This window comes from Scyliorhinus torazame, chromosome 3, assembly GCF_047496885.1.
Source record: "Scyliorhinus torazame isolate Kashiwa2021f chromosome 3, sScyTor2.1, whole genome shotgun sequence".
Lineage (NCBI taxonomy): Eukaryota > Metazoa > Chordata > Chondrichthyes > Carcharhiniformes > Scyliorhinidae > Scyliorhinus > Scyliorhinus torazame.
In genome coordinates, this window is record NC_092709.1 from 360,079,614 (window position 1) to 360,098,280 (window position 18,667).

Below are 18,667 nucleotides of genomic sequence, written 5' to 3' on the forward strand. Positions count from 1 at the left end.
TTATTCGTAAATACTGAAGAAATGTACTCGTTCAAGACCTCTCCTATCTCTTCAGACTCAATACACAATCTCCCGCTACTGTCCTTGATCGGACCCACCCTCGCTCTAGTCATTCTCATATTTCTCACATGTGTAAAGGCCTTGGGGTTTTCCTTGATGCTACCCGCCAAAGATTTTCCGAACCCTCTCTTAGCTCTAATTCCTTTCTTCAGTTCTCTCCTGGCTATCTTGTATCCCTCCAGCGCCCTGTCTGAACCTTGTTTCCTCAGCCTTACATAAGTATCCTTCTTCCTCTTAACAAGATATTCAACCTCTCTTGTCAACCATGGTTCCCTCACTCGAACATCTCTTCCCTGCCTGACAGGGACATACATATCAAGGACTCGTAGTATCTGTTCCTTGAACAAGTTCCACATTTCAATTGTGTCCTTCCCTGGCAGCCTATGTTCCCAACTTATGCACTTCAGTTCTTGTCTGACAGCATCGTATTTACCCTTCCCCCAATTGTAAACCTTACCCTGTTGCACGCACCTATTCCTCTCCATTACTAAAGTGAAAGTCACAGAATTGTGGTCACTATCTCCAAAGTTCTCCTCCACTAACAAATCTATCACTTGCCCTGGTTCATTACCAAGTACCAAATCCAATATGGCCTCCCCTCTAGTCGGACAATCTACATACTGTGTTAGAAAACTTTGGATCCTCGCTGTCTTCAGGGGATGTCCCGGAGGACTGGAGAATAGCCAATGTTGTTCCTCTGTTTAAGAAGGGTAGCAAGGATAATCCCGGGAACTACAGGCCGGTGAGCCTTACTTCAGTGGTAGGGAAATTACTGGAGAAAATTCTTCGAGACAGGATCTACTCCCATTTGGAAGCAAATGGACGTATTAGTGAGAGGCAGCACGGTTTTGTGAAGGGGAGGTCGTGTCTCACTAACTTGATAGAGTTTTTCGAGGAGGTAGACTAGTACAAAAGGTGAAGTCACACGGGATCAGGGGTGAGCTGGCAAGGTGGATACAGAACTGGCTAGGCCATAGAAGGCAGAGAGTAGCAATGGAGGGATGCTTTTCTAATTGGAGGGCTGTGACCAGTGGTGTTCCACAGGGATCAGTGCTGGGACCTTTGCTGTTCGTAGTATATATAAATGATTTGGAGGAAAATGTAACTGGTCTGATTAGTAAGTTTGCAGACGACACAAAGGTTGGTGGAATTGCGGATAGCGATGAGGACTGTCGGAGGACACAGCAGGATTTAGATTGTCTGGAGACTTGGGCGGAGAGATGGCAGATGGAGTTTAATCCGGACAAATGTGAGGTAATGCATTTTGGAAGGTCTAATGCAGGTAGGGAATATACAGTGAATGGTAGAACCCTCAAGAGTATTGAAAGTCAAAGAGATCTAGGAGTAGAGGTCCACAGGTCATTGAAAGGGGCAACACAGGTGGAGAAGGTAGTCAAGAAGGCATACGGCATGCTTGCCTTCATTGGTCGGGGCATTGAGTATAAGAATTGGCAAGTCATGTTGCAGTTGTATAGAACCTTAGTTAGGCCACACTTGGAGTATAGTGTTCAATTCTGGTCGCCACACTACCAGAAGGATGTGGAGGCTTTGGAGAGGGTGCAGAAGAGATTTACCAGAATGTTGCCTGGTATGGAGGGCATTAGCTATGAGGAGCGGTTGAATAAACTCGGTTTGTTCTCACTGGAACGAAGGAGGTTGAGGGGAGACCTGATAGAGGTATACAAAATTATGAGGGGCATAGACAGAGTGGATAGTCAGAGGCTTTTCCCCAGGGTAGAGGGGTCAATTACTAGGGGGCATAGGTTTAAGGTGAGAGGGGCAAGGTTTAGAGTAGATGTACGAGGCAAGTTTTTTACGCAGAGGGTAGTGGGTGCCTGGAACTCGCTACCGGAGGAGGTAGTGGAAGCAGGGACGATAGGGACATTTAAGGGGCAACTTGACAAATATATGAATAGGATGGGAATAGAAGGATACGGACCCAGGAAGTGTAGAAGATTGTAGTTTAGTTGGGCAGCATGGTCGGCACGGGCTTGGAGGGCCGAAGGGCCTGTTCCTGTGCTGTACATTTCTTTGTTTTGTTTGAAAAGCTTCCTGGACACACTGCACAAACACCACCCCATCCAAACTATTTGATCTAAAAAGTTTCCACTCAATGTTTGGGAAGTTGAAGTCACCCATGACTACTACCCTGTGACTTCTGCACCGTTCCAAAATCTGTTTCCCAATCTGTTCCTCCACATCTCTGCTGCTATTGGGGGGCCTATAGAAAACTCCTAACAAGGTGACTGCTCCTTTCCTATTTCTGACTTCAACCCATACTACCTCAGTAGACAGATATTCCTCGAACTGCCTTTCCGCAGCTGTTATACTATCTCTCATTAACAATGCATCCCCCCATCTCTTTTACCACCCTCCCCAATCTTATTGAAACATCTATAACCAGGAACCTCCAACAACCATTTCTGCCCCTCTTCTATCCAAGTTTCCGTGATGGCCAACACATCGTAGTCCTAAGTACCGATCCATGCCTTAAGTTCACCCACCTTATTCCTGATGCTTCTTGCGTTGAAGTATACACACTTCAACCCATCTCCGTGCCTGCAGGTACTCTCCTTTGTCAGTGTTCCCTTCCCCACTGCCTCACTACACTCTTGGACGTCCTGAATATCGGCTACCTTAGTTGCTAGACTACAAGTCCAGTTCCCATTCCCCTGCCAAATTAGTTTAAACCCTCCCGAAGAGTACTAGAAAACTTCCCTCATAGGATATTGGTGCCCCTCTGGTTTGGATGCAACCCGTCCTGCTTGTACAGATCCCACCTTCCCCAGAATGCTCTCCAATTATCCAAATACCTGAAGCCCTCCCTCCTACACCATTCCTGCAGCCACGTGTTCAACTGCACTCTCTCCCTGTTCCTAGCCTCGCTATCACGTGGCACCGACAACAAACCAGAGATGACAACTCTGTCTGTCCTGGCTTTTAACTTCCAGCCTAACTCCCTAAACTCGTTTATTACATCCATACCTTTTCCTACCACGTAGTTGGTACCAATGTGCACCATGACTTCTGGCTGCTCATCCTCCCCCTTAAGGATCCTGACGACACGATCCGAGACATCCCTGGCCCTGGCACCCGGGAGGCAACATACCTGCCGGGAGTCTCGCTCGCGACCACAGAACCTCCTATCTATTCCCCTAACCATTGAGTCTCCTATCACTATTGCTTTTCTATTCTCCCCCCTTCCCTTCTGAGCCCCAGAGCCAGACTCAGTGCCAGAGACCTGGCCGCTAGGGCCTTCCCCCGGTAGGTCATCCCCCCCCAACAGCATCCAAAACGGTATACTTGTTTTGAAGGGGAACGGCCACGAGGGATCGCTGCACTGTCTGCCTGTGTATTTTCTTTCCCCTGACTGTAACCTAGCTACTCTTGTCCTGTACCTTGGGTGTGGCTATCTCCCTGTAACTCTTCTCTATCACCCCCTCTGCCTCCCGGATGATCCGAAGTTCATCCAGCTTCAGCTCCAGTTCCCTAACACGGTCTCTGAGGAGCTGGAGTTGGGTGCACTTCCCGCAGGTATAGTCAGCGGGGACACCGGTGGTATCCCTCACCACCTACATCCTACAGGAGGAGCATGCAATAAGCAAAGAAATAACGGATGCATGTAGAAATGGTACAGCGGTTATCATGGGAGATTTTAATCTGCATATCGATTGGTTTAACCAGGTTGCCCTAGCCTCCATCTCCTCTTACCTTACAGAATATAGTTGCACTGTGGACCAACTGGAATATAGCTGCACTCTCTGTAAACCCCCGGCTCCCTTCACGCTGAGGAAATGTAGGAACTGAAATGAAAGGAGCACCTTACTCCCTCCTCACCTAACCCCCTCAGTCACCAAACTCTCACTATAGCACTCAAATTTAGCACTCAGTGCAGCTAGCTCAGATTTATACTGTGACTCTAGTCTCTGAAAACTGGCCTAATCCAATTAACCAATTAATTAGGGTTAGGGTTAATGTCCTCAAAAAATTCCACTAAATTAGTTAGGCACAACCTGCACTTTATGAACCCATGCTGCGTCTGCCCAATGGAACAATTTCCATCCAGATGCCTCGCTATTTCTTCCTTGATGATAGATTCCAGCATCTTCCCTACTACCGAAGTTAAGCTCACTGGCCTATAATTACCCGCTTTCTGCCTACCTCCTTTTTAAAACAGTGGTGTCACGTTTGCTAATTTCCAATCCGCCGGGACCACCCCAGAGTCTAGTGAATTTTGGTAAATTATCACTAGTGCATTTGCAATTTTCCTAGCCATCTCTTTTAGCACTCTGGGATGCATTCCATCTGGGCCAGGAGACTTGTCTACCTTTAGCCCCATTAGCTTGCCCATCATTACCTCCTTGGTGATAACAATCCTCTCAAGGTCCTCACCTGTCATAGCCTCATTTCCATCAGTCACTGGCATGTTATTTGTGTCTTCCACTGTGAAGACCGACCCAAAAAACCTGTTCAGTTCCTCAGCCATTTCCTCATCTCCCATTATTAAATCTCCCCTCTCATCCTCTAAAGGACCAATATTTACCTTAGCCACTCTTTTTTTGTTTTATATATTTGTAGACACTTTTCCGATCTGTTTTTATATTCTGAGCAAGTTTACTCTCATAATCTATCTTACTCTTCTTTATAGCTTTTTTAGTAGCTTTCTGTTGCCCCCTAAAGATTTCCCAGTCCTCTAGTCTCCCACTAAACTTTGCCACTTTGTATGCTTTTCCTTCAATTTGATACTCTCCCTTATTTCCTTATATATCCACGGTTGATTTTCCCTCTTTCTACCGTCCTTCCTGCTTGTTGGTATAAACCTTTGCTGAGCACTGTGAAAAATCGCTTGGAAGGTTCTCCACTGTTCCTCAACTGTTTCACCATAAAGTCTTTGCTCCCAATCTACCTTAGCTAGTTCTTCTCTCGTCCTCTTGTAATCCTCTTTAAGCACAAAAGACTAGTATTTGATTTTACCTTCTCGCCCTCCATCTGTATTTTAAATTCCACCATATTGTGGTCGCTCCTTCCAAGAGGATCCCGAACTATGAGATCCTGATTCAATCCTGTCTCATTACACAGGACCAGATCTAGGACCGCTTGTTCCCTCGTAGGTTCCATTACACTCTGTTCCAGGAAATTATCCCGGGCACATTCTATAAACTCCTCCTCAAGGCTGCCTTTACCAACCTGGTTAAACCAATCGATATGCAGATTAAAATCTCCCATGATAACCGCTGTACCATTTCTACATGCATCCGTTATTTCTTTGCTTATTGCTTGCCCTACCATCCTGTTACTATTTGGTGGCCTATAGACTACTTCTATCAGTGACCTTTTCGCCTTACTATTCCTGATTTCCACCCAAATTGATTCAACCTTGTCCACCATAGCACCAATATCATCCCTTACTATTGCCCGGATGCCATCCTTAAACAACAAAGCTACACCACCGCCCTTACCGTCCATTCTATCCTTTCGTGTAGTCTGATACCCTTGGATATTTAACTCCCAGTCGTGACCATCTTTTAACCATGTTTCAGTAATGGCCACTAAATCAGTCATTCACGATGATTTGCGCCATCAACTCATTTACCTTATTTCGTATACTACGAGCATTCAGGTAAAGTACACTTATGCTGTTTTTTATGTCTTTGTTATGAATCCTAACACCTTAATCAGTAACTTTTCGCAATTTATTTTTCCTCTTACCCTTTCTCCTAATTTTCTTGGTCTTTGAACCCATATCTCTACATAATAACCTGTCACGTAACCTGCTGCCTTGATCTCCATTAACCATTATACTGTCCATAGCTTTCCATTTCCCTTCCCCCCAACTTGCTAGTTTAAAGTCCTTGTGACCAACCTATTTATCCTATTCGCTAGAACACTGGTCCCAGAATGGTTCAGGTGAAGACCGTCCCAACGGTACAGGTCCCTCCTGCCCCAGTACTGATGCCAATGCCCCATGAAATGGAATCCCTCTTTCCCGCACCACTCTTTTAGCCACGTGTTAACTTCTCTAATTTTCTCAACCCTATGCCAATTGGCACGTGGCTCGGGTAGTAATCCAGAGATTATAACCCTGGAGGATCTGCTCTTTAATTTAGTCCCTAGTGTTTGATAATCCCTAAACTCTTTCCTAGTCTTACCTATGTTGTTAGTCCCAACGTGGACCACAACAACTGGATCCTCCCCCTCCCTCTCCAAAATCCTTTCAAGCCGATCAGAGATGTCCCTCACCCTGGCACCGGGCAGGCAACATACCACGCGGGACTCTCGATCTGGCTTACAAAGGATGCCATCAATCTCCCTAATTATAGAATCCCCTACAACTACCACTTGTCTTTTTGCTCCCCCCTCTTGAATGGCTTCCTGTACCACGATGCAGTGGTCAGTCAACGCATCCTCCCTACAGCCCTCTTCCTCATCCACACAGGGAGCAAGTACCTCATACCTGTTGGACAAGGTCAAGGGCTGAGGCTCCTCAACTCCTAAACTCAGGATCCCCCTACCTGCCTCCCTTGAAGTCACACCACTCTGTCCCTGACCACTGTCCGAATTAACAGAACTTATTCTACCGGGTGTGACTGCCTCCTGAAACAAAGCGTCCAGGTAATGTTCCCCCTCCCTGATGTGCCGCAGTGTGTGCAGCTCGGTCTCCAGCTCATCAATTCTGAGCCGAAATTCCTCGAGCAGCCAACACTTGCTGCAGATGTGGTCACTGACGGTCTCAATGGGATCCACCAGTTCCATCATCATACAGCAACAGCACATCACCTGTCCAGCCATATTCAACTAGTTAATTATTTTAAATATTTTAAAAAAAATTTCTTTATAGAACCTCAAGGATAAACCCGAACACCAACAAAAACACAGCCCTCGCTCGCCACTCACCCGAACTCAGTCACTCACCTAAACTCAGATGCACTCTGTTCCAATCAGCACTCAGTCACTCACCTAAACTCAGATGCACTCTGTTCCAATCAGCACTCCGTGACTAAAGGCACTCCTGCCACACCTTTTGTGCACTCACCTCTCCCAGCACTGTCCCGGCTCTCTCCTCCGGCGCTATTTTCACTGTCCCGGCTCTCTCTGCTCCCGCACTGTTTTCGCTGTCCCGGCTCTCTCCTCCGGCGTTTTTTAAATCTCCCGGCTCTCTCCTCCGGCGCTGTTTTCGCTGTCCCGGCTCTCTCTACTCCCGCGCTGTTTTCACTGTCCCGGCTCTCTCCTCCGGCGCTTTTTAAATCTCCCGGCTCTCTCCTCCGGTGCCGTTTTCGCTGTCCCGGCTCTCTCTGCTCCCACGCTGTTTTCGCTGTCCCGGCTCTCTCCTCCCGCGCTTTTTAAATCTCCCGGCTCTCTCCTCCAGCGCTGTTTTCGCTGTCGCTGCTCTCTCTGCTCCCGCGCTGTTTTCGCTGTCCCGGCTCTCTCCTCCCGCGCTTTTAAATCTCCCGGCTCTCTCCTCCGGCGCTGTTTTCGCTGTCCGGGCTCTCTCTGCTCCCGCGCTGTTTTCGCCGCCCCGGCTCTCTCCTCCCGCGCTTTTAAAATCTCCCGGCTCTCTCCTCCGGCGTAGTTTTCGCTGTCCCGGCTCTCTCTGCTCCCGCGCTGTTTTCGCATGCATTTGTTATTTCTTTGTTTATTGCCTGCCCCACCATAATGTTACTATTTGGTGGCCGATAGACTACTCCCATCAGTGACTTTTTCGCCTTACTATTCCTGATTTCCACCCAAATGGATTCACCCTTATCCTCCATAGCACCGATGTCATCCTGACATAACAGAGCTACACCACCTCCCTTACTATCCACTCTGTCCTTCCGAATAATTTGATACCCTTGGATATTTAACTCCCAGTCATGACCATCCTTCTGAGGGATTGAACTAAAGAAAAGAGCATTAGACTGGGATGACCAGTTAGGATAGTGTAGAAGTATACCCTAATACTGGACAGAGAGTAATCATATGAGACCTAGGAGAATGGCAGAGATAAGAGCATTCAGGTGAGTTGATATTTCATTTTGAACAACAGAAATGAGGAAATGCTTCAGCTCCCAGGGAAATTTGGGGGATTCAGTTCGTCATGATTGTTTTGTGAAACATCAGGCAACACTGATGATCGCAGTTTGTGACCACATGATAGCTTTTGACCATGGGATGGTGTGATAATGATGAATTGTAATTACTACAGAGAAAACCAAGCTGACGACAGAGTGATTGGAAAAGGATGTGCAGGATTGTGAAGAAGTGACAAACTTGTGGTACCAATTAGTGAGGGAGTACGTAGTTTAAGAGATGTTGGGATGACCCGGGGACGTAACATTAGCCTAACAGTGTTTAGAGACTGTATCACTGCAATGGTGCTGTGCCACAGGATAGATCATATCCCCAAACCGCTCGGACAAGGGAAAAGGAATGTTTGGTTGTGAGTGTCAGGGGATAACTGCACTTACTAGTATAATATAATCAGTGGAGCGGGATGCCAGGGAATTAAAACCTGTCAGCAGCATCGATAGGACAGATGATAAAGTGAAAATGTCATGGTTGGAAATTTCTTTCAAAAAAAATCCGGTCGTAATTAAAATTAAAGGAATTAAAGTACATGCAGTAGCAATATCCGACATGTATCAAGGAAAGTTTTGACCCGCTTGAATCACTGAGTTAGCAAAAGCGACGGAGTTGAGATTCTTTGAGTCTCACTCAGGGGTGCGACGATAGCCTTGTGGGCAGCACGGTAGCCTTGTGGCTAGCACAATTGCTTCACAGCTCCAGGGTCCCAGGTTCAATTCCGGCTTGGGTCACTGTCTGTGCGGAGTCTGCACATCCTCCCCGTGTGTGCGTGGGTTTCCTCCGGGTGCTCCGGTTTCCTCCCACAGTCCAAAGATGTGCGGGTTAGGTGGATTGGCCATGATAAATTGCCCTTAGTGTCCAAAATTGCCCTTAGTGTTGGGTGGGGTTACTGGGTTATGGGGATAGGGTGGCGGTGTTGACCTTGGGTAGGGTGCTCTTTCCAAGAGCTGGTGCAGACTCGATGGGCCGAATGGCCTCCTTCTGCATTGTAGATTCTATGATAGGAGGAGGAAGCCTAACAGGCCTTAATCGTATGATGTACGTCAATGATGAGAAAAACAAACAAAAAGGGAATTAAATGGAAATCCGGAAGCCCTGGAGGGCACTTCTGGAACATCCAAACAAGAATAGAAAGATACAAGTTAAGAAATAGGGCCCTCTCTGCCTTTGACCTGTTCATTTGGTTTTCAGGTGAAGCAAAAATAACACAGACGAAGAACGAGAACTACACTCCAGAGAAGAATGTTTGGACAGTATGGGGGGGGGGGGGGAGAGTGAAACCTAATGATACAATTGGCTACATATTTGAGGGAATTAAATGACAGAGCCAAGAAGAAAAACCTTATGGGTTAGAAACAAATCAAAATATCAAATTATTACTGAATAGTGAAACCTCCGGTCAGACATCTCTAATTGGACATTAGCTGATGGATGATCTGTGGTCTCCACGGGGTATGTACTACGCGGTGGATTTATTCAGGGTCTCGGCAGACGGCAGCGACTGACGAGGAACCCCCGCATTTTAAATGTCAATAGTTTAGGAATTTTGGCAGCTTGATGCCACGGTGGGAAATTTGTAACTAATGCAGCAAACAATATTGCATTGGAGAGTGTAATAGTTGTAACGGACGAAATGTCCTGCAAGTTGTTAGGGACTGTTATGTATGGATTCAATTGGGCTGTAACCCCAAAAGTTGACTGTATTAAATGTGCAAGTGGTGTTATTGCAAAGTAAAAAAACAAGCAAATAATGGAAGTATACACTCCATGCTGTAAGAAAAATGATAACAGACAAAAGGGATTTGAAGAAAACGGAGTATTGTCTCATGTAAGCCCGGCAGACTACATGGTTCAGTACAATGTTAGACACGAGTGTGAGGAAGTCAGGAATAGAAACAGGATCGATTGAAGCTTCTGCAATTCATAAAGCAAGATAATCAGTGGATAGTACATGATATCATAATTTACCATTTCAATGTGAAACGGAAAGCACTTCCAAAAAAAAAATACCAGCGAGGGATAAAAACCTTTTTGGTCGCTGATGGACTGAGTTGTGTGCTGTTTCTAAAGGACATGAGGAAGCTTCTACGATGCTCCTACCCCAAGGTAATCAGATGCCTTGGAGGTAGTGGAACACACGGATATAGCTATTGTGTTACCTTCCTGAGTAGCGACAGCTATGACTCACGGTGATTGGACTTGAGGAAAGAACAATACAAAGAGTCCATCGACACTGGTCTGCGGGATGGATGAATTTACAATGGATTTCCGTGCAGAGTTTACAAATCACGACATGTACACACACAAGGATCGGGGCTATCTGCTAGTCAGTACAACTAGAAGGGGGATATAAACCCTACAGCAGGATTCAGCTCAGAGTCAGCTCTCATAGCTCGGTCATGGGGTTTTACCTGATGCATGGATTGATAATACTTGTTATCATTGTATATTGTATAATCGTTGGATGCCTTAATATGTATTGTAAGATGACTACAGCTCGGATGATGCCAATAGACTCGGCCCATCACCACTCACCAAGATGACATCCCGTTACTGGTGACCATCAAACCAGAAGGAACCCGGACGGAGAGCCAGTGGCTGTAAAAATGTGATGAGGTATTTATGTACGGAATGTAATGAATTGCGGGACGGTCTTTCAGACCAGACATTGATACAGGTTATTAACCCAGGGATGTTTATAATGGACACTGGGAGTTGTATGCCGAACCAAACTCCAAATTTGGACCGAGACAGCAACAGGACTATTGTTGGTCTGGCGAATTGTTAGAGACCCTCGTGGCAGAGGTGAAAGAAAATATAACATGTCTGTTCTCCATCTGCACTGAACAGAGTTGTAGCGTAGCCCAGACATCAGGCCAATGCATCTTCCGCATCGACAATGCTGTCCCGTTGTCGGCGGGTAGCAAAAGGGAATGTTGGTTAGGAGGAGGAATAGTTATCATAGAATGATAAAAGGAGGGAATGAGGAATTGAACTAAAGAAAAGAGCATTAGACTGGGATGACCAGTTAGGATAGTGTGGCGGTATACCCTAATATAGGAAAGCAGGAGATTAGGATAGTGCATTTATAGACATTAATTCGGGTTGCAGGGAGATGGGTAACTATTAGGACCGGTTCTTTGCACAAAGGATGCTGCAAAGGATGCTGGGAGAAAGAGGCCCAGGAAGGAGGAATGTATAGTGGGCCTATCAGGATCAGTGGTTGTGAAGGTCAGCTTATATGGCCAGGTCAAGGAATGTGTGAGAAAGACCTCTGAGAATCCTGTATTTGTCACCGTTACCTTATTTGGTCGTGGGTATGTGAAACTCGACGCTGAATCCACGTGTGTGTGAAACCAGATGCTGTGCTCCCTTTGTCTCGCTCTGGAAGTTTGACGAGACATGTTGTCTCCTGCCTTTTTATCAGAGTGAGTGGAGCTTGCAAGCCGGGTGAACTAAAATAAAATAATATCTATAATCCGAACTCAGCCTTTTGATTGAGACCAGACTGGACAGAAAGTACTCAATTTCATCACTTTAACCATGTTTCAGTAATGGCCACTAAATCATAATCATTCACGATGATTTGCGCCATCAATTGAGCGAGGGTATCCAAGCCGTTCATATAGATTGTAAACATCTGGTGCCCAAGGCACGAACTCTGTGGCACCCCACTAGGTACATCTTGCCATCCAGAAAAAGACCCATTTATCACGACTCTGTCTCCTGTCCGTCAGCCAGTCTTCTATCCAAACTAATAAATTACCCTTAATCCCATGTGATCTCACCTTGTGAATTAACCTTGTGCGGCACCTTATAAAACGCCCTCTGGAAGCCCAGATATATGACATCTACAGGAGCCCCATTATCCACTTTGCTTGTTACATCTTCGAAAAACCCTAGCAAATTAGTCAAACATAATTTACCCTTCATAAACCATGCTGACTCTGATGGATTGCGATTTGACTTTCCAAATCTCCTGATATTACTTCCTTGATAATTGATTCCAACAATTTCCCAACAACAGATGTTAAACTAACCGGTCTGTAATTTCCCGCATTCTGTCTCCCTCCCTTTTTGAATGAGGGCATTACGTTCGCGTTTTTCCAATCCACTGGAACCTTTCCCGTGTCCAGGGAATTTTGAAATATTATACCAATGGATCCACTATTTCTGCTGCCACTTCCTTTAAGGTGTAGGCCATCAGGCCCTAGGAACTTGTCTGCCTTCAATCCCAGAGTTAGTTGAGTACCGTTTCCCTAATGATGCTGAGTGTTCCAAGTTCCACTCTTTCTATTACCTCTGAAATATCTGTTCCTATAGGAATGGTACGAGTGTCCTCCACTGTGAAAACTGAGGCAAAGTATTGATTTAGCAACTCTGCCATTTCTGCATTCTCCACTATTAACTCACCAGTTTCATCTTCCAAGGGGCCAACACTCACTTTAGCCTTTTATGTACCTGTAGAAGCTTTTGCTATCCTCTTTCATATTTTGTGCTAGTTTTCTTTCATAATATACCGTAGCTTTTTTTTTTTACTTTTTAGTATTCCTTTGTTAGCACAGGGCTAAATCACTGGCTTTGAAAGCAGACCAAGGCAAGCCAGCAGCACGGTTCGATTCCCGTACCAGCCTCCCCGAACAGGCGCCGGAATGTGGCGACTAGGGGCTTTTCACGGGAACTTCATTTGAAGCCTACTTGTGACAAGGAGCGATTTTCATTTCATTGATGTTTGAAAGTTTCCCAATCTTCCAGCCTGCCACTGGCCTTTGTAATATGACAGACCTTACATTGTCCTTATCAACGGATGGTTTTTAACCCCTTTTACTATCTTTCTTCCTCAATGGGATAGATTTTAGTGGTAATGAATTGAGTATCTCTTCAAACAACTGCCGCTGCTCATCAGCTGTCCTACCTTTTAGCCTGCCTGCCCTTTGTGTAATTCCAGAACGCAAGTGTGGGACTCGCCCCAAACTGAATGTTGAATTCTACCATACTGTGGGCACTACTGCACTCTGGAGGATCCTTAACTATGAGACCATTAATTAATCCCTCATTACATAACATCAAATCCAATTTAGAGGGGATGGGAGGGAAAATGTTTTTCCTCACAGAGAGGATAATAGTGGATGAGAGTCAGAAGTCCTGGAACATTGAGGGAGAACTAGGGAATAGGGACAGTGTGGCTCTGAGGCAGAGCAGACGGGGAGAAGTTGCTGAACACAGCGGGTCTGGTGGCCTGAAGTGCATATGTTTTAATGCAAGGAGCATTACGGGTAAGGCAGATGAACTTAGAGCTTGGATTACTACTTGGAACTATGATGTTGTTGCCATTACAGAGACCTGGTTGAGGGAAGGGCAGGATTGGCAGCTAAACGTTCCAGGATTTAGATGTTTCAGGCGGGATAGAGGGGGATGTAAAAGGGGAGGCGGAGTTGCGCTACTTGTTCGGGAGAATATCACAGCTATACTGCGAGAGGACACCTCCGAGGGCAGTGAGGCTATATGGGTAGAGATCAGGAATAAGAAGGGTGCAGTCACAATGTTGGGGGTATACTACAGGCCTCCCAACAGCCAGCGGGAGATGGAGGAGCAGATAGGTAGACAGATTTTGGAAAAGAGTAAAAACAACAGGGTTGTGGTGATGGGAGACTTCAACTTCCCCAATATTGACTGGGACTCACTTAGTGCCAGGGGCTTAGACGGGGCGGAGTTTGTAAGGAGCATCCAGGAGGGCTTCTTAAAACAATATGTAAACAGTCCAACTAGGGAAGGGGCGGTACTGGACCTGGTATTGGGGAATGAGCCCGGCCAGGTGGTAGAAGTTTCAGTAGGGGAGCATTTCGGTAACAGTGACCACAATTCAGTAAGTTTTAAAGTACTGGTGGACAAGGATAAGAGTGGTCCGAGGATGAATGTGCTAAATTGGGGGAAGGCTAATCATAACAATATTAGGCGGGAACTGAAGAACATAGATTGGGGGCGGATTTTTGAGGGCAAATCAACATCTGACATGGGGAGGCTTTCAAGTGTCAGTTGAAAGGAATACAGGACAGGCATGTTCCTGTGAGGAAGAAAGATAAATACGGCAATTTTCGGGAACCTTGGATGACGAGTGATATTGTAGGCCTCGTCAAAAAGAAAAAGGAGGCATTTGTCAGGGCTAAAAGGCTGGGAACAGACGAAGCCTGTGTGGCATATCAGGAAAGTAGGAAGGAACTTAAGCAAGGAGTCAGGAGGGCTAGAAGGGGTCATGAAAAGTCATTGGCAAATAGGGTTAAGGAAAATCCCAAGGCTTTTTACACGTACATAAAAAGCAAGAGGGTAGCCAGGGAAAGGGTTGGCCCACTGAAGGATAGGCAAGGGAATCTATGTGTGGAGCCAGAGGAAATGGGCGAGGTACTAAATGAATACTTTGCATCAGTATTCACCAAAGAAAAGGAAATGGTAGATGTTGAGTCTGGAGAAGGGGGTGTAGATAGCCTGGGTCACATTGTGATCCAAAAAGACGAGGTGTTGGGTGTCTTAAAAAATATTAAGGTAGATAAGTCCCCAGGGCCGGATGGGATCTACCCCAGAATACTGAAGGAGGCTGGAGAGGAAATTGCTGAGGCCTTGACAGAAATCTTTGGATCCTCGCTGTCTTCAGGGGATGTCCCGGAGGACTGGAGAATAGCCAATGTTGTTCCTCTGTTTAAGAAGGGTAGCAAGGATAATCCCGGGAACTACAGGCCGGTGAGCCTTACTTCTGTGGTAGGGAAATTACTGGAGAGAATTCTTCGAGACAGGATCTACTCCCATTTGGAAGCAAATGGACGTATTAGTGAGAGGCAGCACGGTTTTGTGAAGGGAAGGTCGTGTCTCACTAACTTGATAGAGTTTTTCGAGGAGGTCACTAAGATGATTGATGCAGGTAGGGCAGTAGATGTTGTCTATATGGACTTCAGTAAGGCCTTTGACAAGGTCCCTCAGACTAGTACAAAAGGTGAAGTCACACGGGATCAGGGGTGAACTGGCAAGGTGGATACAGAACTGGCTAGGCCATAGAAGGCAGAGGGTAGCAATGGAGGGATGCTTTTCTCATTGGAGGGCTGTGACCAGTGGTGTTCCACAGGGATCAGTGCGTGGACCTTTGCTCTTTGTAATATATATAAATGATTTGGAGGAAAATGTAACTGGTCTGATTAGTAAGTTTGCAGACGACACAAAGGTTGGTGGAATTGCGGATAGCGATGAGGACTGTCTGAGGGTACAGCAGGATTTAGATTGTCTGGAGACTTGGGCGGAGAGATGGCAGATGGAGTTTAATCCGGACAAATGTGAGGTAATGCATTTTGGAAGGTCTAATGCAGGTAGGGAATATACAGTGAATGGTAGAACCCTCAAGAGTATTGAAAGTCAAAGAGATCTAGGAGTACAGGTCCACAGGTCATTGAAAGGGGCAACACAGGTGGAGAAGGTAGTCAAGAAGGCATACGGCATGCTTGCCTTCATTGGCCGGGGCATTGAGTATAAGAATTGGCAAGTCATGTTGCAGCTGTATAGAACCTTAGTTAGGCCACACTTGGAGTATAGTGTTCAATTCTGGTCGCCACACTACCAGAAGGATGTGGAGGCTTTAGAGAGGGTGCAGAAGAGATTTACCAGAATGTTGCCTGGTATGGAGGGCATAAGCTATGAGGAGCGATTGAATAAACTCGGTTTGTTCTCACTGGAACGAAGGAGGTTGAGGGGCGACCTGATAGAGGTATACAAAATTATGAGGGGCAATGACAGAGTGGATAGTCAGAGGCTTTTCCCCAGGGTAGAGGGGTCAATTACTAGGGGGCATAGGTTTAAGGTGAGAGGGGCAAAGTTTAGAGTAGATGTACGAGGCAAGTTTTTTACGCAGAGGGTAGTGGGTGCCTGGAACTCGCTACCGGAGGAGGTAGTGGAAGCAGGGACGATAGGGACATTTAAGGGGCATCTTGACAAATATATGAATAGGATGGGAATAGAAGGATACGGACCCAGGAAGTGTAGAAGATTGTAGTTTAGTCGGGCAGTATGGTCGGCACGGGCTTGGAGGGTCGAAGGGCCTGTTCCTGTGCTGTACATTTCTTTGTTATTTTTGTTCTTATATCTTCCCTACAGCAACATTGCATTCACCCGCTAACACCACCTCAATTTCCGGCAATTTGAAGATGTGGGAAACAATGACATTTCCAGGGGGGGGGGAAGAGGAGACTGAGGGGGGGGGGGGGGGAAGAGAGAGGCTGGGAAGAGACTGGGGGCAGAGACTGGGGGGAGGGGGGGGGGGACAGAGACTGGGGGGGAGGGGGGGCAGAGACTGGGGGGGGAGGGGGGGGGGGACAGAGACTGGGGGGGAGGGGGGGACAGAGACTGGGGGGGAGGGGGGGGCAGAGACTGGGGGAGGGGGGGGCAGAGACTGGGGGAGGGGGGGGCAGAGACTGGGGGAGGGGGGGGCAGAGACTGGGGGAGGGGGGGGAGAGAAAGAGACTGGGGGAGGAGAGAAAAGAGACTGGAGGGGGAGAGAGGAAGAGACTGGGGGGGGGGAAAGAGACTGGGGGGGGGAAAAGAGACTGGGGGGGGGGAAGAGACTGGGGGGGGGGGGAAGAGACTGGGGGGGGGGGGGGAAGAGACTGGGGGGGGGGAAGAGACTGGGGGGGGGGGGAAGAGACTGGGGGGGGGGGAAGAGACTGGGGGGGGGAAGAGACTGGGGGGGGGGAAGAGACTGGGGGGGGGGGAAGAGACTGGGGGGGGGGAAGAGACTGGGGGGGGGGAAGAGACTGGGGGGGGGGAAGGACTGGGGAGGGGGGAAGAGACTGGGGGGGGGGAAGAGACTGGGGGGGGGAAGAGACTGGGGGGGGGGAAGAGACTGGGGGGGGGAAGAGACTGGGGGGGGGGAAGAGACTGGGGGGGGGAAGAGACTGGGGGGGGAAGAGACTGGGGGGGGGAAGAGACTGGGGGGGGGAAGAGACTGGGGGGGGGACGAGACTGGGGGGGGGACGAGACTGGGGGGGGGAACGAGACTGGGGGGGGGAAGAGACTGGGGGGGGGGGAAGAGACTGGGGGGGGGAAGAGACTGGGGGGGGGGAAGAGACTGGGGGGGGGGAAGAGACTGGGGGGGGAAGAGCCATGGGGGGGGGGGGGAAGAGACTGGGGGGGGGGGAAGAGACTGGGGGGGGGGAAGAGACTGGGGGGGGGGAAGAGACTGGGGGGGGGGGAAGAGAGACGGGGGGGAGAGAGACGGGGGGGAGAGAGACGGGGGGGGGGGGAGAGACGGGGGGGGGGGGAGAGACGGGGGGGGGGGGGGAGAGACGGGGGGGGGGGGAGAGACGGGGGGGGGGGGGGGAGAGACGGGGGGGGAGAGACGGGGGGGGAGAGACGGGGGGGGGGGGGGGAGAGACGGGGGGGGGGAGAGACGGGGGGGGAGAGACGGGGGGGGAGAGACGGGGGGGGGGAGAGACGGGGGGGGGGGAGAGACGGGGGGGGGAGAGACGGGGGGGGGAGAGACGGGGGGGGGGGGGAGAGACGGGGGGGGAGAGACGGGGGGGGAGAGACGGGGGGGGGGGAGAGACGGGGGGGGGAAGAGACGGGGGGGGGAAGAGACGGGGGGGGGGAGAGACGGGGGGGGGGAGAGACGGGGGGGGGGGGAGAGACGGGGGGGGGAAGAGACGGGGGGGGGAAGAGACGGGGGGGGGAAGAGACGGGGGGGGGAAGAGACGGGGGGGGGAAGAGACGGGGGGGGGAGAGACGGGGGGGGGAGAGACGGGGGGGGGAGAGACGGGGGGGGGAGAGACGGGGGGGGGAGAGACGGGGGGGGGAAGAGACGGGGGGGGAGAGACGGGGGGGGAGAGACGGGGGGGGAGAGACGGGGGGGGGAGAGACGGGGGGGGGAGAGACGGGGGGGGAGAGACGGGGGGGGGGGGGGAAGAGACTGGGGGGGGAAGAGACTGGGGGGGGGAAGAGACTGGGGGGGGGGAAGAGACTGGGGGGGGGGAAGAGACTGGGGGGGGGAAGAGACTGGGGGGGGGGAAGAGACTGGGGGGGGGGGAAGAGACTGGGGGGGGGGAAGAGACTGGGGGGGGGGGAAGAGACTGGGGGGGGGGGAAGAGACTGGGGGGGGGAAGAGACTGGGGGGGGAAGAGACGGGGGGGGGGGGGAGGGAGACGGGGGGGGGGGGAGGGAGACGGGGGGGGGGGGAGGGAGACGGGGGGGGGGGGAGGGAGACGGGGGGGAGGGAGACGGGGGGGGGAGGGAGACGGGGGGGGGGGGAGACGGGGGGGGGGAGACGGGGGGGGGGGGGAAGACGGGGGGGGGGGGAGACTGGAGGAGGGGGGGGGGAGAGACTGGAGGGGGAGGGGGGGCTGCTGTCTCTCTCCGCCTCTGGCAGCGCCCAGTATCCTCAGCCCGGACCAGAAAAACATGTGAGTGAAGAACAACGGCTGCTTCCTCCCCCGGCCCCAGTCTCCCGGCCCCGCACTAACCGGCTCCCGCAGGCGATCCGCCGTCTCCCGCTCCGCACACATAACCCGGAACC

At 49.7% G+C, this 18,667-nt stretch overlaps 1 protein-coding gene across 1 annotated transcript in view; it reads right to left on the minus strand.

The window, feature by feature from the left end:
- Window positions 1-18,667, minus strand: part of mogs (mannosyl-oligosaccharide glucosidase) — a 103,781-nt gene extending 85,114 nt beyond the window's left edge. The window contains exon 1 of the mRNA XM_072497806.1: window positions 18,615-18,667. The gene's annotated coding sequence lies outside the window, so the exon portion shown is untranslated. The remainder of the gene's footprint in view (window positions 1-18,614) is intronic.